Raw genomic sequence first — 23,961 nt, 5'->3', positions numbered from 1 at the left:
CCACATGGTCGCTTGGCATGTGAATTATTTCCTAATTGCATACAAAAAAAAAAGCAACTAATGTGAAGAACAAATGGTTTTGAGGACACAAAATTAACCACGAAGGGACTCGAACCCTCAATCTTCTGATCCGAAGTCAGAAGGCTTATCCATTAGGCCACGTGGTCGTTTGGCATGTGAATTTCTTTCCTAATGGCCTACCAAAAAAACAACTAAGGTGAAGAACAAAAGGTTTTGAGGACACAAAATTAACCATGAAAAGACTCGAACCCTCAATCTTCTGATCCGAAGTCAGACGCCTTATCCATTAGGCCACATGGTCTTTCGACAGTTGACCTTTTTTCCTAATTGCCAACAAAAAAACAACAACTAATATGAAGGAAAAAAAGTTTGGAGGAAGCAATATAGGTATGGGGGAAAATAAACAACCACGAAAGGACTCGAACCCTCAATCTTCTGATCCGAAGTCAGACGCCTTATCCATTAGGCCACATGGTCACTTGGCATGTGAATTATTTTCCTAATTGCATACAAAAAAAAAGCAACTAATGTGAACATCAAAAGGTTTTAAGGACACAAAATTTACCACTAAGGGACTCAAACCGAAGTCAGACGCCTTATCCATTAGGCCACATGGTCGTTTGACAGTTGACCATTTTTCCTAATTGCCAACAAAAAAACAACAACTAATATAAAAGAAAAAAAGTTTGGAGGAAGCAAAATAGATTTGGGGGAAAATAGACAACCACGAAGGGACTCGAACCCTCAATCTTCTGATCCGAAGTCAGACGACTTATCCATTAGGCCACATGGTCATTTGGCATGTGAATTTCTTTCCTAATGGCCTACAAAAACAACTAATGTGAAGAACAAAAGGTTTTAGGGAAACAAAATCAACCAAAAAAAGACTCGAGCCCTCAGTCTTCTAATACAAAGTCAGAAGCCTTATTAATTTGGCCACGCGGTCCTTTCGCCTGTGTAATAAATTTTTCTTTAATGGCCTAAAACCAAACAAGCAAATAATAAGGACACAAAATTAACCACTAAGGGACTCGAACCCTCAATCTTCTGATCCGAAGTCAGACGCCTTATCCTTTAGGCCACATGTTCGTTTGCCTTTTGACCATTTTTTCTAATTGCCAACAAAAAAACAACTAATGTGAAAGAAAAAAAAGTTTGGAGAAAACAAAATAGATTTGGGGGAAAATAGACAACCACGAAGGGACTCGAACCCTCAATCTTCTGATCCGAAGTCAGATGCCTTATCCATTAGGCCACGTGGTCATTTGGCATGTGAAATTCTGTCCTAATAGCCTACAAAAACAACTAATGTGAAGAACAAAAGGTTTTAGGGAAACAAAATCAACCAAAAAAAGACTCGAACCCTCAGTCTTCTAATACAAAGTCAGAAGCCTTATTAATTTGGCCACGCGGTCTTTCGCCGTGTAATAAATTTTTCTTTAATGGCCTTAAACCAAACAAGCAAATAATGTGAAGAACAAAAGGTTTTGAGGACACAAAATTAACCATGAAGGGACTCGAACCCTCAATCTTCGGATCTGAAGTCAGAAGCCTTATCCATTAGACCACATGGTCGCTGGGCATGTGAATTATTTTCCTAATTGCATACAAAAAAAAAGCAACTAATGTGAAGAACAAAAGGTTTTAAGGACACAAAATTTACCACTAAAGGACTCAAACCGAAGTCAGGGAAACAAAATCAACCAAAAAAAGACTCGAACCCTCAGTCTTCTAATACAAAGTCAGAAGCCTTATTAATTTGGCCACGCGGTCTTTCGCCGTGTAATAAATTTTTCTTTAATGGCCTAAAACCAAACAAGCAAATAATGTGAAGAACAAAAGGTTTTGAGGACACAAAATTAACCATAAAGGGACTCGAACGCTCAATCTTCTGATCCGAAGTCAGACGCCTTATCCATTAGGCCACATGGTCGTTTGGCAGTTGACCTTTTTTCCTAATTTCCAACAAAAACAAAAGAAACTAATGTGAAGAACAAAAGGTTTTGAGGACACAAAATTAACCATGAAGGGACTCGAACCCTCAATCTTCGGATCCGAAGTCAGACGCCTTATCCATTAGGCCACATGGTTGTTTGACAGTTGACCATTTTTCCTAATTGCCAACAAAAAAACAAAAACTAATGTAAAGGAAAAAAAGTTTGGAGAAAGCAAAATAGATTTGGAGGAAAATAGACAACCACGAAGGGACTCGAACCCCCAATCTTCTGATCCGAAGTCAGACGCCTTATCCATTAGGCCACGTGGTCATTTGGCATTTGAATTTCTTTTCTAATGGCCTACAAAAACAACTAAAGTGAAGAACAAAAGGTTTTGAGGACACAAAATTAACCACGAAGGGACTCGAACCCTCAATCTTCTGATCCAAAGTCAGACGCCTTATCCATTAGACCAAATGGTCGTTTGGCAGTTGACCTTTTTTCCTAATTTCAAAAAAAAAAAAGCTACTAATGTGAAGAACAAAAGGTTTTGAGGACACAAAATTAACCATGAAGGGACCCGAACCCTAAATCTTCTGATCCGAAGTCAGACGCCTTATCCATTAGGCCACATGGTCGTTCGACAGTTGACCTTTTTTCCTAATTGCCTACAAAAAAACAACAACTAATATGAAGGAAAAAAAGTTTGGAGGAAGCAAAATAGGTATGGGGAAGATAAACAACCACGAAGGTACTCGAACCTTTAATCTTCTGATCCTAAGTCAGACGCCTTATCCATTAGGCCACATGGTCACTTGGCATATGAATTATTTTCCTAATTGCATACAAAAAAAAAGAAACTAATATGAAGAACAAAAGGTTTTGAAGACACAAAAATTTACCACTAAGGGACTCGAACCTTCAATCTTCTGACCCGAAGTCTGTCGCCTTATCCATTAGGCCACATGGTCGCTTGGCATGTGAATTATTTTCCTAATTGCATACAAACAAAAAGCAACTAATGTGAAGAACAAATGGTTTTGAGGACACAAAATTAACCACGAAGGGACTCGAACCCTCAATCTTCTGATCCGAAGTCAGACGGCTTATCCATTAGGCCACGTGGTCGTTTGGCATGTGAATTTCTTTCCTAATGGCCTACCAAAAAAACAACTAAGGTGAAGAACAAAAGGTTTTGAGGACACAAAATTAACCATGAAAAGACTCGAACCCTCAATCTTCTGATCCGAAGTCAGACGCCTTATCCATTAGGCCACATGGTCTTTCGACAGTTGACCTTTTTTCCTAATTGCCAACAAAAAAACAACAACTAATATGAAGGAAAAAAGTTTGGAGGAAGCAATATAGGTTTGGGGGAAAATAAACAACCACGAAAGGACTCGAACCCTCAATCTTCTGATCCGAAGTCAGACGCCTTATCCATTAGGCCACATGGTTGTTTGACAGTTGACCATTTTTCCTAATTGCCAACAAAAAAACAAAAACTAATGTAAAGGAAAAAAAGTTTGGAGAAAGCAAAATAGATTTGGAGGAAAATAGACAACCACGAAGGGACTCGAACCCTCAATCTTCTGATCCGAAGTCAGACGCCTTATCCATTAGGCCACATGGTCACTTGGCATATGAATTATTTTCCTAAATGCATACAAAAAAAAAAGAAACTAATATGAAGAACAAAAGGTTTTGAGGACACAAAAATTTACCACTAAGGGACTCGAACCTACAATCTTCTGACCCGAAGTCAGACGCCTTATCCATTAGGCCACATGGTCACTTGGCATGTGAATTATTTTCCTAATTGCATACAAAAAAAAAGCAACTAATGTGAAGAACAAAAGGTTTTGAGGACACAAAATTAACCATGAAGGGACTCGAACCCTCAATCTTCTGATCCGAAGTCAGACGCCTTATCCATTAGGCCACATGGTCTTTCGACAGTTAACTTTTTTTCCTAATTGCCAACAAAAAAACAACAACTAATATGAAGGAAAAAAAGTTTGGAGGAAGCAAAATAGATTTGGGGGAAAATAGACAACCACAAAGGGACTCGAACCCTCAATCTTCTGATTCGAAGTCAATTTCTTTGTGAATTTCTTTCCTAATGGCCTACAAAAACAACTAATGTGAAGATCAAAAGGTTTTAGGGAAACAAAATCAACCAAAAAAGACTCGAACCCTCAGTCTTCTAATACAAAGTCAGAAGCCTTATTAATTTGGCCACGCAGTCTTTCGCTGTGTAATAAATTTTTCTTTAATGGCCTAAAACCAAACAAGCAAATAATGTGAAGAACAAAAGGTTTTGAGGACACAAAATTAACCACGAAGGGACTCGAACCCTCAATCTTCTGATCCGAAGTCAGACGGCTTATCCATTAGGCCACGTGGTCGCTTGGCATGTGAATTATTTTCCTAATTGCATACAAAAAAAAAGCAACTAATGTAAAGAACAAAAGGTTTTAGGGACACAAAATTTACCACTAAGGGACTCAAACCGAAGTCAGACGCCTTATCCATTAGGCCACATGGTTGTTTGACAGTTGACCATTTTTCCTAATTGCCAACAAAAAAACAAAAACTAATATAAAGGAAAAAAAGTTTGGAGAAGGCAAAATAGATTTGGAGGAAAATAGACAACCACGAAGGGACTCGAACCCTCAATCTTCTGATCCGAAGTCAGACGCCTTATCCATTAGGCCACATGGTCGTTTGGCAGTTGACCTTTTTTCCTAATTTCAAAAAAAAAAAGCCACTAATGTGAAGAACAAAAGGTTTTGAGGACACAAAATTAACCATGAAGGGACCCGAACCCTAAATCTTCTGATCCAAAGTCAGACGCCTTATCCATTAGGCCACATGGTCGTTCGACAGTTGACCTTTTTTCCTCATTGCCTACAAAAAAACAACAACTAATATGAAGGAAAAAAAGTTTGGAGGAAGCAAAATAGGTATGGGGAAGATAAACAACCACGAAGGTACTCGAACCCTTAATCTTCTGATCCAAAGTCAGACGCCTTATCCATTAGGCCACATGGTCACTTGGCATGTAAATTATTTTCCTAATTGCATACAAAAAAAAAGAAACTAATATGAAGAACAAAAGGTTTTGAGGACACAAAAATTTACCACTAAGGGACTCGAACCCTCAATCTTCTGACCCGAAGTCAGACGCCTTATCCATTAGGCCACATGGTCGCTTGGCATGTGAATTATTTTCCTAATTGCATACAAAAAAAAAAGCAACTAATGTGAAGAACAAAAGGTTTTGAGGACACAAAATTAACCATGAAGGGACTCGAACCCTCAATCTTCTGATCCGAAGTCAGACGCCTTATCCATTAGGCCACATGGTCTTTCGACAGTTGACTTTTTTTCCTAATTGCCAACAAAAAAACAACAACTAATATGAAGGAAAAAAAGTTTGGAGGAAGCAAAATAGATTTGGGGGAAAATAGACAACCACGATGGGACTCGAACCCTCAATCTTCTGGATCCGAAGTCAGACGCCTTATCCATTAGGCCACGTGGTCTTTCGCTGTGTAATAAATTTTTCTTTAATGGCCTAAAACCAAACAAGCAAATAATGTGAAGAACAAAAGGTTTTGAGGACACAAAATTAACAAAATCAACCAAAAAAAGACTCGAACCCTCAGTCTTCTAATACAAAGTCAGAAGCCTTATTAATTTGGCCACGCAGTCTTTCGCTGTGTAATAAATTTTTCTTTAATGGCCTAAAACCAAACAAGCAAATAATGTGAAGAACAAAAGGTTTTGAGGACACAAAATTAACCACGAAGGGACTTGAACCCTCAATCTTCTGATCCGAAGTCAGATGCCTTATCCATTAGGCCACATGGTCATTTGGCAGTTGACCTTTATTCCTAATTTCAAAAAAAAAAAAGCAACTAATGTGAAGAACAAAAGGTTTTGAGGACACAAAAATTTACCACTAAGGGACTCGAACCTTCAATCTTCTGACCCGAAGTCTGTCGCCTTATCCATTAGGCCACATGGTCACATGGCATATGAATTATTTTCCTAATTGCATACAAAAAAAAAGAAACTAATATGAAGAACAAAAGGTTTTGAAGACACAAAAATTTACCACTAAGGGACTCGAACCTTCAATCTTCTGACCCGAAGTCTGTCGCCTTATCCATTAGGCCACATGGTCGCTTGGCATGTGAATTATTTTCCTAATTGCATACAAAAAAAAAAGCAACTAATGTGAAGAACAAATGGTTTTGAGGACACAAAATTAACCACGAAGGGACTCGAACCCTCAATCTTCTGATCCGAAGTCAGACGGCTTATCCATTAGGCCACGTGGTCGTTTGGCATGTGAATTTCTTTCCTAATGGCCTACCAAAAAAACAACTAAGGTGAAGAACAAAAGGTTTTGAGGACACAAAATTAACCATGAAAAGACTCGAACCCTCAATCTTCTGATCCGAAGTCAGACGCCTTATCCATTAGGCCACATGGTCTTTCGACAGTTGACCTTTTTTCCTAATTGCCAACAAAAAAACAACAACTAATATGAAGGAAAAAAAGTTTGGAGGAAGCAAAATAGATTTGGGGGAAAATAAACAACCACGAAAGGACTCGAACCCTCAATCTTCTGATCCGAAGTCAGACGCCTTATCCATTAGGCCACATGGTCGCTTGGCATGTGAATTATTTTCCTAATTGCATACAAAAAAAAAGCAACTAATGTGAACATCAAAAGGTTTTAAGGACACAAAATTTACCACTAAGGGACTCAAACCGAAGTCAGACGCCTTATCCATTAGGCCACATGGTCGTTTGACAGTTGACCATTTTTCCTAATTGCCAACAAAAAAACAACAACTAATATAAAAGAAAAAAAGTTTGGAGGAAGCAAAATAGATTTGGGGGAAAATAGACAACCACGAAGGGACTCGAACCCTCAATCTTCTGATCCGAAGTCAGACGACTTATCCATTAGGCCACATGGTCATTTGGCATGTGAATTTCTTTCCTAATGGCCTACAAAAACAACTAATGTGAAGAACAAAAGGTTTTAGGGAAACAAAATCAACCAAAAAAAGACTCGAGCCCTCAGTCTTCTAATTCAAAGTCAGAAGCCTTATTAATTTGGCCACGCGGCCTTTCGCCGTGTAATAAATTTTTCTTTAATGGCCTAAAACCAAACAAGCAAATAATAAGGACACAAAATTAACCACGAAGGGACTCGAACCCTCAATCTTCTGATCCGAAGTCAGACGCCTTATCCATTAGGCCACATGGTCGTTTGGCAGTTAACCTTTTTTCCTAATTTCCAAAAAAAAAAAAAGCAACTAATGTGAAGAACAAAAGTTTTTGAGGACACAAAATTAACCATGAAGGGACTCGAACCCTCAATCTTCTGATCCGAAGTCAGACGCCTTATCCATTAGGCCACATGGTCTTTCGACAGTTAACCTTTTTTCCTAATTGCCTACAAAAAAACAACAACTAATATGAAGGAAAAAAAGTTTGGAGGACGCAAAATAGGTATTGGGGAAAATAAACAACCACGAAAGGACTCGAACCCTCAATCTTCTTATCCGAAGTCAGACGCCTTATCCATTAGACCACATGGTCGCTTGGCATGTGAGTTATTTTCCTAATTGCATACAAAAAAAAGCAACTAATGTGAAGAACAAAAGGTTTTAAGGACACAAAATTTACCACTAAGGGACTCAAACCGAAGTCAGACGCCTTATCCATAAGGCCACATGGTTGTTTGACAGTTGACCATTTTTCCTAATTGCCAACAAAAAAAAAACTAATATAAAGGAAAAAAAGTTTGGAGAAAGCAAAATAGATTTGGAGGAAAATAGACAACCACAAAGGGACTCGAACTCTCAATCTTCTGATCCTAAGTCAGATGCCTTATCCATTAGGCCATGTGGTCATTTAGCATGTAAATGTCTTTCCAAATTGCCTACAAAAAAAACAACTAATGTGAAGACCAACATGTTTTGGGGAAACCAAAAACAACCAAAAAAAGACTCGTACCCTCAATCTTCTAATCTGAAGTCAGACGCCTTATACATCACAGCACACGGACTTTGGTGCATAATGCATTTTCCTTAATGGCCCACAACCAAACAAGTATTAATGTGAAAAGAAAATGCTTTGAGGAGACAAAAGAAACCACGAAGGGACTCAAACCCTCAATCTTCTTATCCGAAGTCAGACGCCTTATCCATTAGGCCACATGGTCGCTTGGCATGTGAATTATTTTCCTAATTGCATAAAAAAAAAGCAAATATTGTGAAGAACAAAAGGTTTTGAGGACACAAAATTTACCACTAAGGGACTCAAACCGAAGTCAGACGCCTTATCCATTAGGCCACATGGTTGTTTGACAGTTGACCATTTTTCCTAATTGCCAACAAAAAAACAAAAACTAATATAAAGGAAAAAAAGTTTGGAGAAAGCAAAATAGATTTGGAGGAAAATAGACAACCACGAAGGGACTCGAACCCTTAATCTTCTTATCAGAACTCAGGCGCCTTATCCACTAGGCTACGTGGTCATTGCCTCTGATCTGAAGTCAGACGCCTTATCCATTAGACCACTAGGTCGTTTGGAATTTGACCTTTTTTCTAATTGCCAGCAAAAAAAAAGCAACTAATGTGAAGAATAAAAGGTTTTTTAGGACACAAAATTAACCATGAAGGGACTCGAACCCTCAATCTTCTGATCCGAAGTCAGACGCCTTATCCTTTAGGCCACATGTTCGTTTGCCTTTTGACCATTTTTTCTAATTTCAAAAAAAAAAAAAGCTACTAATGTGAAGAACAAAAGGTTTTGAGGACACAAAATTAACCATGAAGGGATCCGAGCCCTAAATCTTCTGATCCGAAGTCAGACGCCTTATCCATTAGGCCACATGGTCGTTCGACAGTTGACCTTTTTTCCTAATTGCCTACAAAAAAACAACAACTAATATGAAGGAAAAAAAGTTTGGAGGAAGCAAAATAGGTATGGGGAAGATAAACAACCACGAAGGTACTCGAACCTTTAATCTTCTGATCCAAAGTCAGACGCCTTATCCATTAGGCCACATGGTCACTTGGCATATGAATTATTTTCCTAAATGCATACAAAAAAAAAGAAACTAATATGAAGAACAAAAGGTTTTGAGGACACAAAAATTTACCACTAAGGGACTCGAACCTACAATGTTCTGACCCGAAGTCAGACGCCTTATCCATTAGGCCACATGGTCGCTTGGCATGTGAATTATTTTCCTAATTGCATACAAAAACAAAAGCAACTAATGTGAAGAACAAAAGGTTTTGAGGACACAAAATTAACCATGAAGGGACTCGAACCCTCAATCTTCTGATCCGAAGTCAGACGCCTTATCCATTAGGCCACATGGTCTTTCGACAGTTGACTTTTTTTCCTAATTGCCAACAAAAAAACAACAACTAATATGAAGGAAAAAAAGTTTGGAGGAAGCAAAATAGATTTGGGGGAAAATAGACAACCACGAAGGGACTCGAACCCTCAATCTTCTGATTCGAAGTCAATTTCTTTGTGAATTTCTTTCCTAATGGCCTACAAAAACAACTAATGTGAAGATCAAAAGGTTTTAGGGAAACAAAATCAACCAAAAAAAGACTCGAACCCTCAGTCTTCTAATACAAAGTCAGAAGCCTTATTAATTTGGCCACGCGGTCTTTCGCTGTGTAATAAATTTTTCTTTAATGGCCTAAAACCAAACAAGCAAATAATGTGAAGAACAAAAGGTTTTGAGGACACAAAATTAACCACGAAGGGACTCGAACCCTCAATCTTCTGATCCGAAGACAGACGGCTTATCCATTAGGCCACGTGGTCGCTTGGCATGTGAATTATTTTCCTAATTGCATACAAAAAAAAAGCAACTAATGTGAAGAACAAAAGGTTTTAGGGACACAAAATTTACCACTAAGGGACTCAAACCGAAGTCAGACGCCTTATCCATTAGGCCACATGGTTGTTTGACAGTTGACCATTTTTCCTAATTGCCAACAAAAAAACAAAAACTAATATAAAGGAAAAAAAGTTTGGAGAAAGCAAAATAGATTTGGAGGAAAATAGACAACCACTAAGGGACTCGAACCCTCAATCTTCTGACCCGAAGTCAGACGCCTTATCCATTAGGCCACATGGTCGCTTGGCATGTGAATTATTTTCCTAATTGCATACAAAAAAAAAAGCAACTAATGTGAAGAACAAAAGGTTTTGAGGACACAAAATTAACCATGAAGGGACTCGAACCCTCAATCTTCTGATCCGAAGTCAGACAACTTATCCATTAGGCCACATGGTCTTTCGACAGTTGAGTTTTTTTCCTAATTGCCAACAAAAAAACAACAACTAATATGAAGGAAAAAAAGTTTGGAGGAAGCAAAATAGATTTTGGGGAAAATAGACAACCACGATGGGACTCGAACCCTCAATCTTCTGGATCCGAAGTCAGACGCCTTATCCATTAGGCCACGTGGTCATTTGGCATGTGAATTTCTTTCCTAATGGCCTACAAAAACAACTAATGTGAAGAACAAAAGGTTTTAGGGAAACAAAATCAACCAAAAAAAGACTCGAACCCTCAGTCTTCTAATACAAAGTCAGAAGCCTTATTAATTTGGCCACGCAGTCTTTCGCTGTGTAATAAATTTTTCTTTAATGGCCTAAAACCAAACAAGCAAATAATGTGAAGAACAAAAGGTTTTGAGGACACAAAATTAACCACGAAGGGACTCGAACCCTCAATCTTCTGATCCGAAGTCAGACGCCTTATCCATTAGGCCACATGGTCATTTGGCAGTTGACCTTTATTCCGAATTTCAAAAAAAAAAAAAGCAACTAATGTGAAGAACAAAAGGTTTTGAGGACACAAAATTAACCATGAAGGGACCCGAACCCTCAATCTTCTGATCCGAAGTCAGACGCCTTATCCATTAGGCCACATGGTCGTTCGACAGTTGACCTTTTTTCCTAATTGCCTACAAAAAAACAACAACTAATATGAAGGAAAAAAAGTTTCGAGGAAGCAAAATAGGTATGGGGGAAAATAAACAACCACGAAAGGACTCGAACCCTCAATCTTCTTATCCGAAGTCAGACGCCTTATCCATTAGACCACATGGTCGCTTGGCGTGTGAATTATTTTCCTAATTGCATAGAAAAAAAAAGGAACTAATGTGAAGAACAAAAGGTTTTAAGGACACGAAATTTACCACTAAGGGACTCAAACCGAAGTCAGACGCCTTATCCATTAGGCCACATGGTTGTTTGACAGTTGACCATTTTTCCTAATTGCCAACAAAAAAACAAAAACTAATATAAAGGAAAAAAAGTTTGGAGAAAGCAAAATAGATTTGGAGGAAAATAGACAACCACGAAGGGACTCGAACCCTTAATCTTCCTATCCGAACTCAGGCGCCTTATCCACTAGGCTACGTGGTCATTGCCTCTGATCTGAAGTCAGACGCCTTATCCATTAGACCACTAGGTCGTTTGGAATTTGACCTTTTTTCTAATTGCCAGCAAAAAAAAAGCAACTAATGTGAAGAATAAAAGGTTTTTTTAGGACACAAAATTAACCATGAAGGGACTCGAACCCTCAATCTTCTGATCCGAAGCCAGACGCCTTATCCTTTAGGCCACATGTTCGTTTGCCTTTTGACCATTTTTTCTAATTGCCAACAAAAAAACAACTAATGTGAAAGAAAAAAAAGTTTGGAGAAAACAAAATGGATTTGGGGGAAAATAGACAACCACGAAGGGTCACGAACCCTCAATCTTCTGATCCGAAGTCAGATGCCTTATCCATTAGGCCACGTGGTCGTTTGGCATGTGAAATTCTGTCCTAATAGCCTTCAAAAACAACTAATGTGAAGAACAAAAGGTTTTAGGGAAACAAAATCAACCAAAAAAAGACTCGAACCCTCAGTCTTCTAATACAAAGTCAGAAGCCTTATTAATTTGGCCACGCGGTCTTTCACCGTGTAATAAATTTTTCTTTAATGGCCTTAAACCAAACAAGCAAATAATGTGAAGAACAAAAGGTTTTGAGGACACAAAATTAACCATGAAGGGACTCGAACCCTCAATCTTCGGATCCGAAGTCAGACGCCTTATCCATTAGACCACATGGTCGCTGGGCATGTGAATTATTTTCCTAATTGCATACAAAAAAAAAGCAACTAATGTGAAGAACAAAAGGTTTTAAGGACACAAAATTTACCACTAATGGACTCAAACCGAAGTCAGGGAAACAAAATCAACAAAAAAAAAGACTCGAACCCTCAGTCTTCTAATACAAAGTCAGAAGCCTTATTAATTTGGCCACGCGGTCTTTCGCCGTGTAATAAATTTTTCGTTAATGGCCTAAAACGAAACAAGCAAATAATGTGAAGAACAAAAGGTTTTGAGGACACAAAATTAACCATAAAGGGACTCGAACCCTCAATCTTCTGATCCGAAGTCAGACGTCTTATCCATTAGGCCACATGGTCGTTTGGCAGTTGACCTTTTTTCCTAATTTCCAACAAAAACAAAAGAAACTAATGTGAAGAACAAAAGGTTTTGAGGACACAAAATTAACCATGAAGGGACTCGAACCCTCAATCTTCGGATCCGAAGTCAGACGCCTTATCCATTAGGCCACATGGTTGTTTGACAGTTGACCATTTTTCCTAATTGCCAACAAAAAAACAAAAACTAATGTAAAGGAAAAAAAGTTTGGAGAAAGCAAAATAGATTTGGAGGAAAATAGACAACCACGAAGGGACTCGAACCCTCAATCTTTTGATCCGAAGTCAGACGCCTTATCCATTAGGCCACGTGGTCATTTGGCATTTGAATTTCTTTCCTAATGGCCTACAAAAACAACTAATGTGAAGAACAAAAGGTTTTGAGGACACAAAATTAACCACGAAGGGACTCGAACCCTCAATCTTCTGATCCAAAGTCAGACTCCTTATCCATTAGACCACATGGTCGTTTGGCAGTTGACCTTTTTTCCTAATTTCAAAAAAAAAAAAGCTACTAATGTGAAGAACAAAAGGTTTTGAGGACACAAAATTAACCATGAAGGGACCCGAACCCTCAATCTTCTGATCCGAAGTCAGACGCCTTATCCATTAGGCCACATGGTCGATCGACAGTTGACCATTTTTCCTAATTGCCTACAAAAAAACAACAACTAATATGAAGGAAAAAAAGTTTGGAGAAAGCAAAATAGGTATGGGGAAGATAAACAACCACCAAGGTACTCGAACCTTTAATCTTCTGATCCAAAGTCAGACGACTTATCCATTAGGCCACATGGTCACTTGGCATATGAATTATTTTCCTAATTGCATACAAAAAAAAAGAAAATAATATGAAGAACAAAAGGTTTTGAGGACACAAAAATTTACCACTAAGGGACTCGAACCTTCAATCTTCTGACCCGAAGTCAGACGCCTTATCCATTAGGCCACATGGTCGCTTGGCATGTGAATTATTTTCCTAATTGCATACAAAAAAAAAAGCAACTAATGTGAAGAACAAAAGGTTTTGAGGACACAAAATTAACCACGAAGGGACTCGAACCCTCAATCTTCTGATCCGAAGTCAGACGGCTTATCCATTAGGCCACGTGGTCGTTTGGCATGTGAATTTCTTTCCTAATGGCCTACCAAAAAAACAACTAAGGTGAAGAACAAAAGGTTTTGAGGACACAAAATTAACCATGAAAAGACTCGAACCCTCAATCTTCTGATCCGAAGTCAGACGCCTTATCCATTAGGCCACATGGACTTTCGACAGTTGACATTTTTTCCTAATTGCAACAAAAAAACAACAACTAATATGAAGGAAAAAAAGTTTGGAGGAAGCAATATAGGTATGGGGGAAAATAAACAACCACGAAGGGACTCGAACCCTCACTCTTCTGATCCGAAGTCAGACGCCTTATCCATTAGGCCACATGGTCGCTTGGCATGTGAATTATTTTCCTAATTGCATACAAAAAAAAAGCAACTAATGTGAACATCAAAAGGTTTTAAGGACACAAAATTTACCACTAAGGGACTCAAACCGAAGTCAGACGCCTTATCCATTAGGCCACATGGTCGTTTGACAGTTGACCATTTTTCCTAATTGCCAACAAAAAAACAACAACTAATATAAAAGAAAAAAAGTTTGGAGGAAGAAAAATAGATTTGGGGGAAAATAGACAACCACGAAGGGACTCGAACCCTCAATGTTCTGATCCGAAGTCAGACGACTTATCCATTAGGCCACATGGTCATTTGGCATGTGAATTTCTTTCCTAATGGCCTACAAAAACAACTAATGTGAAGAACAAAAGGTTTTAGGGAAACAAAATCAACCAAAAAAAGACTCGAGCCCTCAGTCTTCTAATACAAAGTCAGAAGCCTTATTAATTTGGCCACGCGGCCTTTCGCCGTGTAATAAATTTTTCTTTAATGGCCTAAAACCAAACAAGCAAATAATAAGGACACAAAATTAACCACGAAGGGACTCAAACCCTCAATCTTCTGATCCGAAGTCAGACGCCTTATCCATTAAGCCACATGGTCGTTTGGCAGTTAAACTTTTTTCCTAATTTCCAAAAAAAAAAAAAGCAACTAATGTGAAGAACAAAAGGTTTTGAGGACACAAAATTAACCATGAAGGGACTCGAGCCCTCAATCTTCTGATCCGAAGTCAGACGCCTTATCCATTAGGCCACGTGGTCATTTGGCATGTGAATTTCTTTCCTAATGGCCTACAAAAACTACTAATGTGAAGAACAAAAGGTTTTAGTGAAACAAAATCAACCAAAAAAAGACTCGAACCCTAGTCTTCTAATACAAAGTCAGAAGCCTTATTAATTTGGCCACGCGGTCTTTCGCTGTGTAATAAATTTTTCTTTAATGGCCTAAAACCAAACAAGCAAATAATGTGAAGAACAAAAGGTTTTGAGGACACAAAATTAACCACGAAGGGACTCGAACCCTCAATCTTCTGATCCGAAGTCAGACGCCTTATCCATTAGGCCACGTGGTCATTTGGCATGTGAATTTCTTTCCTAATGGCCTACAAAAACTACTAATGTGAAGAACAAAAGGTTTTAGGGAAACAAAATCAACCAAAAAAAGACTCGAACCCTCAGTCTTCTAATACAAAGTCAGAAGCCTTATTAATTTAGCCACGCGGTCTTTCGCCGTGTAATAAATTTTTCTTTAATGGCCTAAAACCAAACAAGCAAATAATGTGAAGAACAAAAGGTTTTGAGGACACAAAATTAACCACGAAGGTACTCGAACCCTCAATCTTCTGATCCGAAGTCAGACGCCTTATCCATTAGGCCACATGGTCGTTTGGCAGTTGACCGTTATTCCTAATTTCAAAAAAAAAAAGCAACTAATGTGAAGAACAAAAGGTTTTGAGGACACAAAATTAACCACGAAAGGACTCGAACCCTCAATCTTCTTATCCGAAGTCAGACGCCTTATCCATTAGACCACATGGTCGCTTGGCATGTGAATTATTTTCCTAATTGCATACAAAAAAAAAGCAACTAATGTGAAGAACAAAAGGTTTTAGGGACACAAAATTTACCACTAAGGGACTCAAACCGAAGTCAGACGCCTTAATCATTAGGCCACATGGTTGTTTGACAGTTGACCATTTTTCCTAATTGCCAACAAAAAAACAAAAACTAATATAAAGGAAAAAAAGTTTGGAGAAAGCAAAATAGATTTGGAGGAAAATAGACAACCACGAAGGGACTCGAACCCTCAATCTTCTGATCCGAAGTCAGACGCCTTATCCATTAGGCCACGTGGTCATTTGGCATTTGAATTTCTTTCCTAATGGCCTACAAAAACAACTAATGTGAAGAACAAAAGGTTTTGAGGACACAAAATTAACCACGAAGGGACTCGAACCCTCAATCTTCTGATCCGAAGTCAGACGCCTTATCCATTAGGCCACATGGTCGTTTGGCAGTTGACCTTTTTTCCTAATTTCAAAAAAAAAAAGCAACTAATGTGAAGAACAAAAGGTTTTGAGGACACAAAATTAACCATGAAGGGACCCGAACCCTAAATCTTCTGATCCGAAGTCAGACGCCTTATCCATTAGGCCACATGGTTGTTTGACAGTTGACCATTTTTCCTAATTGCCAACAAAAAAACAAAAACTAATGTAAAGGAAAAAAAGTTTGGAGAAAGCAAAATAGATTTGGAGGAAAATAGACAACCACGAAGGGACTCGAACCCTCAATCTTCTGATCCGAAGTCAGACGCCTTATCCATTAGGCCACGTGGTCATTTGGCATTTGAATTTCTTTCCTAATGGCCTACAAAAACAACTAATGTGAAGAACAAAAGGTTTTGAGGACACAAAATTAACCACGAAGGGACTCGAACCCTCAATCTTCTGATCCAAAGTCAGACGCCTTATCCATTAGACCAAATGGTCGTTTGGCAGTTGACCTTTTTTCCTAATTTCAAAAAAAAAAAAGCTACTAATGTGAAGAACAAAAGGTTTTGAGGACACAAAATTAACCACGAAGGGACTCGAACCCTCAATCTTCTGATCCGAAGTCAGACGGCTTATCCGTTAGGCCACGTGGTCGTTTGGCATGTAAATTTCTTTCCTAATGGCCTACCAAAAAAACAACTAAGGTGAAGAACAAAAGGTTTTGAGGACACAAAATTAAACATGAAAAGACTCGAACCATCAATCTTCTGATCCTAAGTCAGACGCCTTTTCCATTAGGCCACATGGTCTTTCGACAGTTGACCTTTTTTCCTAATTGCCAACAAAAAAATAACAACTAATATGAAGGAAAAAAAGTTTGGAGGAAGCAATATAGGTATGGGGGAAAATAAACAACCACGAAGGGACTCGAACCCTCAATCTTCTGATCCGAAGTCAGACGCCTTATCCATTAGGCCACATGGTCGTTTGGCAGTTGACCTTTTTTCCTAATTTCCAACAAAAAAAAAGCAACTAATGTGAAGAACAACAGGTTTTGAGGACACAAAATTAACCATGAAGAGTCTCGAACCCTCAATCTTCTAGTCCGAAGTCAGACACCTTATCCATTAGGCCACATGGTCTTTCGACAGTTGACCTTTTTTCCTAATTGCCAACAAAAAAACAACAACTAACATGAAGGAAAAAAAGTTTGGAGGAAGCAATATAGGTATGGGGGAAAATAGACAACCCCGAAGGGACTAGAACCCTCAATCTTCTGATCCTAAGTCAGATGCCTTATCCATTAGGCCATGTGGTCATTTAGCATGTAAATGTCTTTCTAAATTGCCTACAAAAAAAACAACTAATGTGAAGACCAACATGTTTTGGGGAAACCAAAAACAACCAAAAAAAGACTCGTACCCTCAATCTTCTAATCTGAAGTCAGACGCCTTATACATCACAGCACACGGACTTTGGTGCATAATGCATTTACCTTAATGGCCTACAACCAAACAAGTATTAATGTGAAAAGAAAATGCTTTGAGGAGACAAAAGAAACCAAGAAGGGACTCAAACCCTCAATCTTCTGATCCGAAGTCAGACGCCTTATCCATTAGGCCACTTGGTCGCTTGGCATGTGAATTATTTTCCTAATTGCATAAAAAAAAGCAACTAATGTGAAGAACAAAAGGTTTTGAGGACACAAAATTAACCATGAAGGGACTCGAACCCTCAATCTTCTGATCCGAAGTCAGACGCCTTATCCATTAGGCCACATGGTCGTTGGAGAGTTGATCTTTTTCCCTAATGGCCAACAAAAAAACAACAACTAATATGAAGCAAAAAAAGTTTAGAGGAAGCAAAATAGGTATGGGGAAAAATAAACAACAATGAAGGGACTCGAAGCCTCAATCTTTTGATCCGAAGCCAGACGCCTTATCCATTAGGCCACATGGCTGCTTGGCGTGTGATTTATTTTCCTAATTGCATACAAAAAAAAGCAACTAATGTGAAGAACAAAAGGTTTTGAGGACACAAAATTTTCCACTAAGGGACTCAAACCGAAGTCAGACGCCTTATCCATTAGGCCACATGGTCGTTTGACAGTTGACCATTTTTCCTAATTGCCAACAAAAAAACAACAACTAATATGAAGGAAAAAAAGTTTGGAGGAAGCAAAATAGGTATGGGGGAAAATAAACAACCACGAAGGTACTTGAACCGTTGATCTTCCTATCCGCAGTCAGGCGCCTTATCCATTAGGCCACATGGTCGCTTGGCATGTGAATTATTTTCCTAATTGCATACAAAAAAAAAAGCAACTAATGTGAAGAACAAAAGGTTTTGAGGACACAAAATTAACCATGAAGGGACTCGAACCCTCAATCTTCTGATCCGAAGTCAGACGCCTTATCCATTAGGCCACATGGTCTTTCGACAGTGGACTTTTTTTGCTATTTGCCAACAAAAAAACAACAACTAATATGAAGGAAAAAAAGTTTGGAGGAAGCAAAATAGATTTGGGGGAAAATAGACAACCACGAAGGGACTCGAACCCTCAATCTTCTGATCCGAAGTGAGATGCCTTATCCATTAGGCCACGTAGTCATTTGGCATGTGAATTTCTTTCCTAATGGCCTACAAAAACAACTAATGTGAAGAACAAAAGGTTTTAGGGAAACCAAATCAACCAAAAAAAGACTCGAACCCTCAGTCTTCTAATACAAAGTCAGAAGCCTTATTAATTTGGCCACGCGGTCTTTCGCCGTGTAATAAATTTTTCTTTAATGGCCTAAAACCAAACAAGCAAATAATGTGAAGAACAAAAGGTTTTGAGGACACAAAATTAACCACGAAGGGACTCGAACCCTCAATCTTCTGATCCGAAGTCAGATGCCTTATCCATTAGGCCACATGGTCGTTTAGCAGTTGACCTTTTTTCCTAATTTAAAAAAAAAAAAATCAACTAATGTGAAGAACAAAAGGTTTTGAGGACACAAAATTAACCATGAAGGGACTCGAACCCTCAATCTTCTGATCCGAAGTCAGACGCCTTATCCATTAGGCCACATGGTCGTTCGACAGTTGACCTTTTTTCCTAATTGCCTACAAAAAAACAACAACTAATATGAAGGAAAAAAAGTTTGGAGGAAGCAAAACAGGTATGGGGGAAAATAAACAACCACGAAAGGACTCGAACCCTCAATCTTCTTATCCGAAGTCAGACGCCTTATCCATTAGACCACATGGTCGCTTGGCATGTGAATTATTTTCCTAATTGCATACAAAAAAAAGCAACTAATGTGAAGAACAAAAGGTTTTAAGGACACAAAATTTACCACTAAGGGACTCAAACCGAAGTCAGACGCCTTATCCATTAGGCCACATGGTCGTTTGACAGTTGACCATTTTTTCTAATTGCCAACAAAAAAACAAAAACTAATATAAAGGAAAAAAAGTTTGGAGAAAGCAAAATAGATTTGGAGGAAAATAAACAACCATGAAGGGACTCGAACCCTTAATCTTCTGATCCTAAGTCAGATGCCTTATCCATTAGGCCATGTGGACATTTAGCATGTAAATTTCTTTCCAAATTGCCTACAAAAAAAACAACTAATGTGAAGACCAACATGTTTTGGGGAAACCAAAAACAACCAAAAAAAGACTCGTACCCTCAATCTTCTAATCTGAAGTCAGACGCCTTATACATCACAGCACACGGACTTTGGTGCATAATGCATTTACCTTAATGGCCTACAACCAAACAAGTATTAATGTGAAAAGAAAATGCTTTGAGAAGACAAAAGAAACCATGAAGGGACTCAAACCCCTTAATCTTCTGATCCGAAGTCAGACGCCTTATCCATTAGGCCACATGGTCGCTTGGCATGTGAATTATTTTCCTAATTGCATAAAAAAAAGCAACTAATGTGAAGAACAAAAGGTTTTGAGTACACAAAATTAACCATGAAGGGACTCGAACCCTCAATCTTCTGATCCGAAGTCAGACGCCTTATCCATTAGGCCACATGGTCGTTGGACAGTTGATCTTTTTTCCTAATGGCCAACAAAAAAACAACAACTAATATGAAGCAAAAAAAGTTTAGAGGAAGCAAAATAGGTATGGGGGAAAATAAACAACAATGAAGGGACTCGAAGCCTCAATCTTTTGATCCGAAGTCAGACGCCTTATCCATTAGGCCACATGGCTGCTTGGCGTGTGATTTATTTTCCTAATTGCATACAAAAAAAAGCAACTAATGTGAAGAAAAAAAAGGTTTTGAGGACACAAAATTTTCCACTAAGGGACTCAAACCGAAGTCAGACGCCTTATCCATTAGGCCACATGGTCGTTTGACAGTTGACCATTTTTTCTAATTGCCAACAAAAAAAACAACAACTAATATAAAAGAAAAAAAGTTTGGAGGAAGCAAAATAGATTTGGGGGAAAATAGACAACCACGAAGGGACTCGAACCCTCAATCTTCTGATCCTAAGTCAGATGCCTTATCCATTAGGCCATGTGGTCATTTAGCATGTAAATTTCTTTCCAAATTGCCTACAAAAAAAACAACTAATGTGAAGACCAACATGTTTTGGGGAAACCAAAAACAACCAAAAAAAGACTCGTACCCTCAATCTTCTAATCTGAAGTCAGACGCCTTATACATCACAGCACACGGACTTTGGTGCATAATGCATTTACCTTAATGGCCTACAACCAAACAAGTATTAATGTGAAAAGAAAATGCTTTGAGAAGACAAAGAAACCATGAAGGGACTCAAACCCCTTAATCTTCTGATCCAAAGTCAGACGCCTTATCCATTAGGCCACATGGTCGCTTGGCATGTGAATTATTTTCCTAATTGCATAAAAAAAAGCAACTAATGTGAAGAACAAAAGGTTTTGAGTACACAAAATTAACCATGAAGGGACTCGAACCCTCAATCTTCTGATCCGAAGTCAGACGCCTTATCCATTAGGCCACATGGTCGTTGGACAGTTGATCTTTTTTCCTAATGGCCAACAAAAAAACAACAACTAATATGAAGCAAAAAAAGTTTAGAGGAAGCAAAATAGGTATGGGGGAAAATAAACAACAATGAAGGGACTCGAAGCCTCAATCTTTTGATCCGAAGTCAGACGCCTTATCCATTAGGCCACATGGCTGCTTGGCGTGTGATTTATTTTCCTAATTGCATACAAAAAAAAGCAACTAATGTGAAGAAAAAAAAGGTTTTGAGGACACAAAATTTTCCACTAAGGGACTCAAACCGAAGTCAGACGCCTTATCCATTAGGCCACATGGTCGTTTGACAGTTGACCATTTTCCTAATTGCCAACAAAAAAACAACAACTAATATGAAGGAAAAAAAGTTTGGAGGAAGCAAAATAGGTATGGGGGAAAATAAACAACCACGAAGGTACTTGAACCCTTGATCTTCCTATCCGAAGTCAGGCGCCTTATCCATTAGGCCACATGGTCGCTTGGCATGTGAATTATTTTCCTAATTGCATACAAAAAAAAAAAGCAACTAATGTGAAGAACAAAAGGTTTTGAGGACACAAAAATAACCATGAAGGGACTCGAACCCTCAATCTTCTGATCCGAAGTCAGACGCCTTATCCATTAGGCCACATGGTCTTTCGACAGTGAAATTTTTTTGCTATTTGCCAACAAAAAAACAACAACTAATATGAAGGAAAAAAAGTTTAGAGGAAGCAAAATAGGTATGGGGGAAAATAAACAACAATGAAGGGACTCGAACCCTCAATCTTTTGATCCGAAGTCAGACGCCTTATGCATTAGGCCACATGGCCGCTTGGCGTGTGATTTATTTTCCCAATTGCATACAAAAAAAACAACTAATGTGAAGAACAAAAGGTTTTGAGGACACAAAATTTTCCACTAAGGGACTCAAACCGAAGTCAGACGCCTTATCCATTAGGCCACATGGTCGTTTGACAGTTGACCATTTTTCCTAATTGCCTACAAAAAAACAACAACTAATATGAAGGAAAAAAAGTTTGGAGGAAGCAAAATAGGTATGGGGGAAAATAAACAACCACGAAGGTACTCGAACCCTTGATCTTCCTATCCGAAGTCAGGCGCCTTATCCATTAGGCTACGCGGTCATTGCTTCTGATCCGAAGTCAGACACCTTATCCATTAGGCCACTAGGTCGTTTGGAATTTGACCTTTTTTCTAATTGCCAGCAAAAAAAAAGCAACTAATGTGAAGAATAAAAGGTTTTGAGGACACAAAATTAACCATGAAGGGACTCGAACGCTGAATCTTCTTATCCGAAGTCAGACGCCTTATCCTTTAGGCCACATGTTCGTTTGCCTTTTGACCATTTTTTCTAATTGCCAACAAAAAAACAACAACTAATGTGAAAGAAAAAAAAGTTTGGAGGAACCAAAAAAGATTTGGGGGAAAATAGACAACCACGAAGGGACTTGAAGCCTTAATCTTCTGATCCGAAGTCAGACGCCTTATCCATTAGGCCACATGGTCATTTGTCATGTGAATTTCTTTCCTAATGGCCTACAAAAACAACGATTGTGAACAACAAAAGGTTTTAGGGAAACAAAATCAACCAAAAAAAGACTCGAACTCTCAGTCTTCTAATACAAAGTCAGAAGCCTTATTAATTTGGCCACGCGGTCTTTCGCTGTGTAATAAATTGTTCTTTAATGGCCTAAAACCAAACAAGCAAATAATGTGAAGAACAAAAGGTTTTGAGGACACAAAATTAACCACGAAGGGACTCGAACCCTCAATCTTCGGATCCGAAGTCAGACGCCTTATCCATTAGGCCACATGGTCGTTTGGCAGTTGACCTTTTTTCCTAATTTCCAACAAAAAAAAAAGCAACTAATGTGAAGAACAAAAGGTTTTGAGGACACAAAATTAACCATGAAGGGACTCGAACCATCAATCTTCTGATCCGAAGTCAGACGCCTTATCCATTAGGCCACATGGTCCTTCGACAGTTGACTTTTTTTCCTAATTGCCTACAAAAAAACAACAACTAATATGAAGGAAAAAAAGTTTGGAGGAAGCAAAATAGGTATGGGGGAAAATAAACAACAACGAAAGGACTCGAACCCTCAATCTTCTGATCGGAAGTCAGACGCCTTATCCATTAGACCACATGGTCGCTTGGCATGTGAATTATTTTCCTAATTGCATACAAAAAAAAAGCAACTAATGTGAAGAACAAAAGGTTTTAAGGACACAAAATTTACCACTAAGGGACTCAAACCGAAGTCAGACGCCTTATCCATTAGGCCACATGGTTGTTTGACAGTTGACAATTTTTCCTAATTGCCAACAAAAAAACAAAAACTAATATAAAGGAAAAAAAGTTTGGAGAAAGCAAAATAGATTTGGAGGAAAATAGACAACCACGAAGGGAGTCGAACCCTCAATCTTCTAATCTGAAGTCAGACGCCTTATCCATTAGGCCACATGGTCGCTTGGCATGTGAATTATTTTCCTAATGGCCTACAAAAACAACGAATGTGAACAACAAAAGGTTTTAGGGAAACAAAATCAACCAAAAAAAGACTCGAACCCTCAGTCTTCTAATACAAAGTCAGAAGCCTTATTAATTTGGCCACGCGGTCTTTCGCCGTTTAATATATTTTTCTTTAATGGCCTAAAACCAAACAAGCAAATAATGTGAAGAACAAAAGGTTTTGAGGACACAAAAGTAACCACTAAAGGACTCGAACCCTCAATCTTCTGATCCGAAGTCAGACGCCTTATCTATTAGGCCACATGGTCGTTTGGCAGTTGACCTTTTTTCCTAATTTCCAACAAAAAAACAACAACTAAAATGAAGGAAAAAAAAGTTTGGACGAAACAAAATACGTATGGGAAAGATAAACAACCACGAAGGTACTCGAACCCTTAATCTTCTGATCCAAAGTCAGACGCCTTATCCATTAGGCCACATGGTCACTTGGCATGTGAATTATTTTCCT

The 23,961-nt window shown here is 38.5% G+C and overlaps 39 non-coding genes across 39 annotated transcripts; all 39 read right to left on the bottom strand.

The window, feature by feature from the left end:
- Positions 1–1,211: 1,211 nt before the first annotated feature.
- Positions 1,212–1,284, bottom strand: trnar-ucg (transfer RNA arginine (anticodon UCG)). The gene has a single exon. It is a non-coding gene; the product is annotated as a tRNA-Arg (tRNA).
- A 755-nt stretch (positions 1,285–2,039) lies between these two features.
- Positions 2,040–2,112, bottom strand: trnar-ucg (transfer RNA arginine (anticodon UCG)). The gene has a single exon. It is a non-coding gene; the product is annotated as a tRNA-Arg (tRNA).
- A 103-nt stretch (positions 2,113–2,215) lies between these two features.
- Positions 2,216–2,288, bottom strand: trnar-ucg (transfer RNA arginine (anticodon UCG)). Its single transcript has one exon. It is a non-coding gene; the product is annotated as a tRNA-Arg (tRNA).
- A 79-nt stretch (positions 2,289–2,367) lies between these two features.
- Positions 2,368–2,440, bottom strand: trnaq-uug (transfer RNA glutamine (anticodon UUG)). The gene has a single exon. It is a non-coding gene; the product is annotated as a tRNA-Gln (tRNA).
- Positions 2,441–3,013: 573 nt separating this feature from the next.
- On the bottom strand, positions 3,014–3,086 carry trnar-ucg (transfer RNA arginine (anticodon UCG)). Its single transcript has one exon. It is a non-coding gene; the product is annotated as a tRNA-Arg (tRNA).
- Positions 3,087–3,519: 433 nt separating this feature from the next.
- On the bottom strand, positions 3,520–3,592 carry trnar-ucg (transfer RNA arginine (anticodon UCG)). Its single transcript has one exon. It is a non-coding gene; the product is annotated as a tRNA-Arg (tRNA).
- A 243-nt stretch (positions 3,593–3,835) lies between these two features.
- On the bottom strand, positions 3,836–3,908 carry trnar-ucg (transfer RNA arginine (anticodon UCG)). Its single transcript has one exon. It is a non-coding gene; the product is annotated as a tRNA-Arg (tRNA).
- A 385-nt stretch (positions 3,909–4,293) lies between these two features.
- trnar-ucg (transfer RNA arginine (anticodon UCG)) lies at positions 4,294–4,366 on the bottom strand. Its single transcript has one exon. It is a non-coding gene; the product is annotated as a tRNA-Arg (tRNA).
- A 244-nt stretch (positions 4,367–4,610) lies between these two features.
- On the bottom strand, positions 4,611–4,683 carry trnar-ucg (transfer RNA arginine (anticodon UCG)). The gene has a single exon. It is a non-coding gene; the product is annotated as a tRNA-Arg (tRNA).
- Positions 4,684–4,765: 82 nt separating this feature from the next.
- Positions 4,766–4,838, bottom strand: trnaq-uug (transfer RNA glutamine (anticodon UUG)). Its single transcript has one exon. It is a non-coding gene; the product is annotated as a tRNA-Gln (tRNA).
- A 102-nt stretch (positions 4,839–4,940) lies between these two features.
- Positions 4,941–5,013, bottom strand: trnaq-uug (transfer RNA glutamine (anticodon UUG)). Its single transcript has one exon. It is a non-coding gene; the product is annotated as a tRNA-Gln (tRNA).
- Positions 5,014–5,256: 243 nt separating this feature from the next.
- Positions 5,257–5,329, bottom strand: trnar-ucg (transfer RNA arginine (anticodon UCG)). Its single transcript has one exon. It is a non-coding gene; the product is annotated as a tRNA-Arg (tRNA).
- A 433-nt stretch (positions 5,330–5,762) lies between these two features.
- Positions 5,763–5,835, bottom strand: trnar-ucg (transfer RNA arginine (anticodon UCG)). Its single transcript has one exon. It is a non-coding gene; the product is annotated as a tRNA-Arg (tRNA).
- Positions 5,836–6,235: 400 nt separating this feature from the next.
- On the bottom strand, positions 6,236–6,308 carry trnar-ucg (transfer RNA arginine (anticodon UCG)). The gene has a single exon. It is a non-coding gene; the product is annotated as a tRNA-Arg (tRNA).
- Positions 6,309–7,176: 868 nt separating this feature from the next.
- trnar-ucg (transfer RNA arginine (anticodon UCG)) lies at positions 7,177–7,249 on the bottom strand. The gene has a single exon. It is a non-coding gene; the product is annotated as a tRNA-Arg (tRNA).
- Positions 7,250–7,334: 85 nt separating this feature from the next.
- On the bottom strand, positions 7,335–7,407 carry trnar-ucg (transfer RNA arginine (anticodon UCG)). The gene has a single exon. It is a non-coding gene; the product is annotated as a tRNA-Arg (tRNA).
- A 416-nt stretch (positions 7,408–7,823) lies between these two features.
- Positions 7,824–7,896, bottom strand: trnal-uag (transfer RNA leucine (anticodon UAG)). Its single transcript has one exon. It is a non-coding gene; the product is annotated as a tRNA-Leu (tRNA).
- Positions 7,897–9,304: 1,408 nt separating this feature from the next.
- trnar-ucg (transfer RNA arginine (anticodon UCG)) lies at positions 9,305–9,377 on the bottom strand. The gene has a single exon. It is a non-coding gene; the product is annotated as a tRNA-Arg (tRNA).
- A 1,350-nt stretch (positions 9,378–10,727) lies between these two features.
- On the bottom strand, positions 10,728–10,800 carry trnar-ucg (transfer RNA arginine (anticodon UCG)). Its single transcript has one exon. It is a non-coding gene; the product is annotated as a tRNA-Arg (tRNA).
- A 1,787-nt stretch (positions 10,801–12,587) lies between these two features.
- trnar-ucg (transfer RNA arginine (anticodon UCG)) lies at positions 12,588–12,660 on the bottom strand. The gene has a single exon. It is a non-coding gene; the product is annotated as a tRNA-Arg (tRNA).
- Positions 12,661–12,763: 103 nt separating this feature from the next.
- Positions 12,764–12,836, bottom strand: trnar-ucg (transfer RNA arginine (anticodon UCG)). The gene has a single exon. It is a non-coding gene; the product is annotated as a tRNA-Arg (tRNA).
- Positions 12,837–13,562: 726 nt separating this feature from the next.
- On the bottom strand, positions 13,563–13,635 carry trnar-ucg (transfer RNA arginine (anticodon UCG)). Its single transcript has one exon. It is a non-coding gene; the product is annotated as a tRNA-Arg (tRNA).
- Positions 13,636–14,971: 1,336 nt separating this feature from the next.
- On the bottom strand, positions 14,972–15,044 carry trnar-ucg (transfer RNA arginine (anticodon UCG)). Its single transcript has one exon. It is a non-coding gene; the product is annotated as a tRNA-Arg (tRNA).
- Positions 15,045–15,755: 711 nt separating this feature from the next.
- On the bottom strand, positions 15,756–15,828 carry trnar-ucg (transfer RNA arginine (anticodon UCG)). The gene has a single exon. It is a non-coding gene; the product is annotated as a tRNA-Arg (tRNA).
- A 79-nt stretch (positions 15,829–15,907) lies between these two features.
- Positions 15,908–15,980, bottom strand: trnar-ucg (transfer RNA arginine (anticodon UCG)). The gene has a single exon. It is a non-coding gene; the product is annotated as a tRNA-Arg (tRNA).
- A 258-nt stretch (positions 15,981–16,238) lies between these two features.
- On the bottom strand, positions 16,239–16,311 carry trnar-ucg (transfer RNA arginine (anticodon UCG)). The gene has a single exon. It is a non-coding gene; the product is annotated as a tRNA-Arg (tRNA).
- A 79-nt stretch (positions 16,312–16,390) lies between these two features.
- On the bottom strand, positions 16,391–16,463 carry trnaq-uug (transfer RNA glutamine (anticodon UUG)). The gene has a single exon. It is a non-coding gene; the product is annotated as a tRNA-Gln (tRNA).
- Positions 16,464–16,877: 414 nt separating this feature from the next.
- Positions 16,878–16,950, bottom strand: trnar-ucg (transfer RNA arginine (anticodon UCG)). Its single transcript has one exon. It is a non-coding gene; the product is annotated as a tRNA-Arg (tRNA).
- A 726-nt stretch (positions 16,951–17,676) lies between these two features.
- Positions 17,677–17,749, bottom strand: trnar-ucg (transfer RNA arginine (anticodon UCG)). The gene has a single exon. It is a non-coding gene; the product is annotated as a tRNA-Arg (tRNA).
- Positions 17,750–18,326: 577 nt separating this feature from the next.
- On the bottom strand, positions 18,327–18,399 carry trnar-ucg (transfer RNA arginine (anticodon UCG)). Its single transcript has one exon. It is a non-coding gene; the product is annotated as a tRNA-Arg (tRNA).
- A 415-nt stretch (positions 18,400–18,814) lies between these two features.
- Positions 18,815–18,887, bottom strand: trnar-ucg (transfer RNA arginine (anticodon UCG)). Its single transcript has one exon. It is a non-coding gene; the product is annotated as a tRNA-Arg (tRNA).
- Positions 18,888–18,970: 83 nt separating this feature from the next.
- Positions 18,971–19,043, bottom strand: trnar-ucg (transfer RNA arginine (anticodon UCG)). Its single transcript has one exon. It is a non-coding gene; the product is annotated as a tRNA-Arg (tRNA).
- Positions 19,044–19,929: 886 nt separating this feature from the next.
- Positions 19,930–20,002, bottom strand: trnar-ucg (transfer RNA arginine (anticodon UCG)). Its single transcript has one exon. It is a non-coding gene; the product is annotated as a tRNA-Arg (tRNA).
- Positions 20,003–20,423: 421 nt separating this feature from the next.
- On the bottom strand, positions 20,424–20,496 carry trnal-uag (transfer RNA leucine (anticodon UAG)). Its single transcript has one exon. It is a non-coding gene; the product is annotated as a tRNA-Leu (tRNA).
- A 393-nt stretch (positions 20,497–20,889) lies between these two features.
- trnar-ucg (transfer RNA arginine (anticodon UCG)) lies at positions 20,890–20,962 on the bottom strand. Its single transcript has one exon. It is a non-coding gene; the product is annotated as a tRNA-Arg (tRNA).
- A 578-nt stretch (positions 20,963–21,540) lies between these two features.
- On the bottom strand, positions 21,541–21,613 carry trnar-ucg (transfer RNA arginine (anticodon UCG)). Its single transcript has one exon. It is a non-coding gene; the product is annotated as a tRNA-Arg (tRNA).
- Positions 21,614–22,725: 1,112 nt separating this feature from the next.
- trnar-ucg (transfer RNA arginine (anticodon UCG)) lies at positions 22,726–22,798 on the bottom strand. Its single transcript has one exon. It is a non-coding gene; the product is annotated as a tRNA-Arg (tRNA).
- Positions 22,799–23,376: 578 nt separating this feature from the next.
- trnastop-uca (transfer RNA opal suppressor (anticodon UCA)) lies at positions 23,377–23,449 on the bottom strand. The gene has a single exon. It is a non-coding gene; the product is annotated as a tRNA-Sec (tRNA).
- A 415-nt stretch (positions 23,450–23,864) lies between these two features.
- trnaq-uug (transfer RNA glutamine (anticodon UUG)) lies at positions 23,865–23,937 on the bottom strand. Its single transcript has one exon. It is a non-coding gene; the product is annotated as a tRNA-Gln (tRNA).
- Positions 23,938–23,961: the final 24 nt, after the last annotated feature.

This window comes from Denticeps clupeoides, chromosome 1 (assembly GCF_900700375.1).
Source record: "Denticeps clupeoides chromosome 1, fDenClu1.1, whole genome shotgun sequence".
NCBI classification, from domain to species: domain Eukaryota; kingdom Metazoa; phylum Chordata; class Actinopteri; order Clupeiformes; family Denticipitidae; genus Denticeps; species Denticeps clupeoides.
This window is presented reverse-complemented; position numbering and strand designations above follow the sequence as displayed.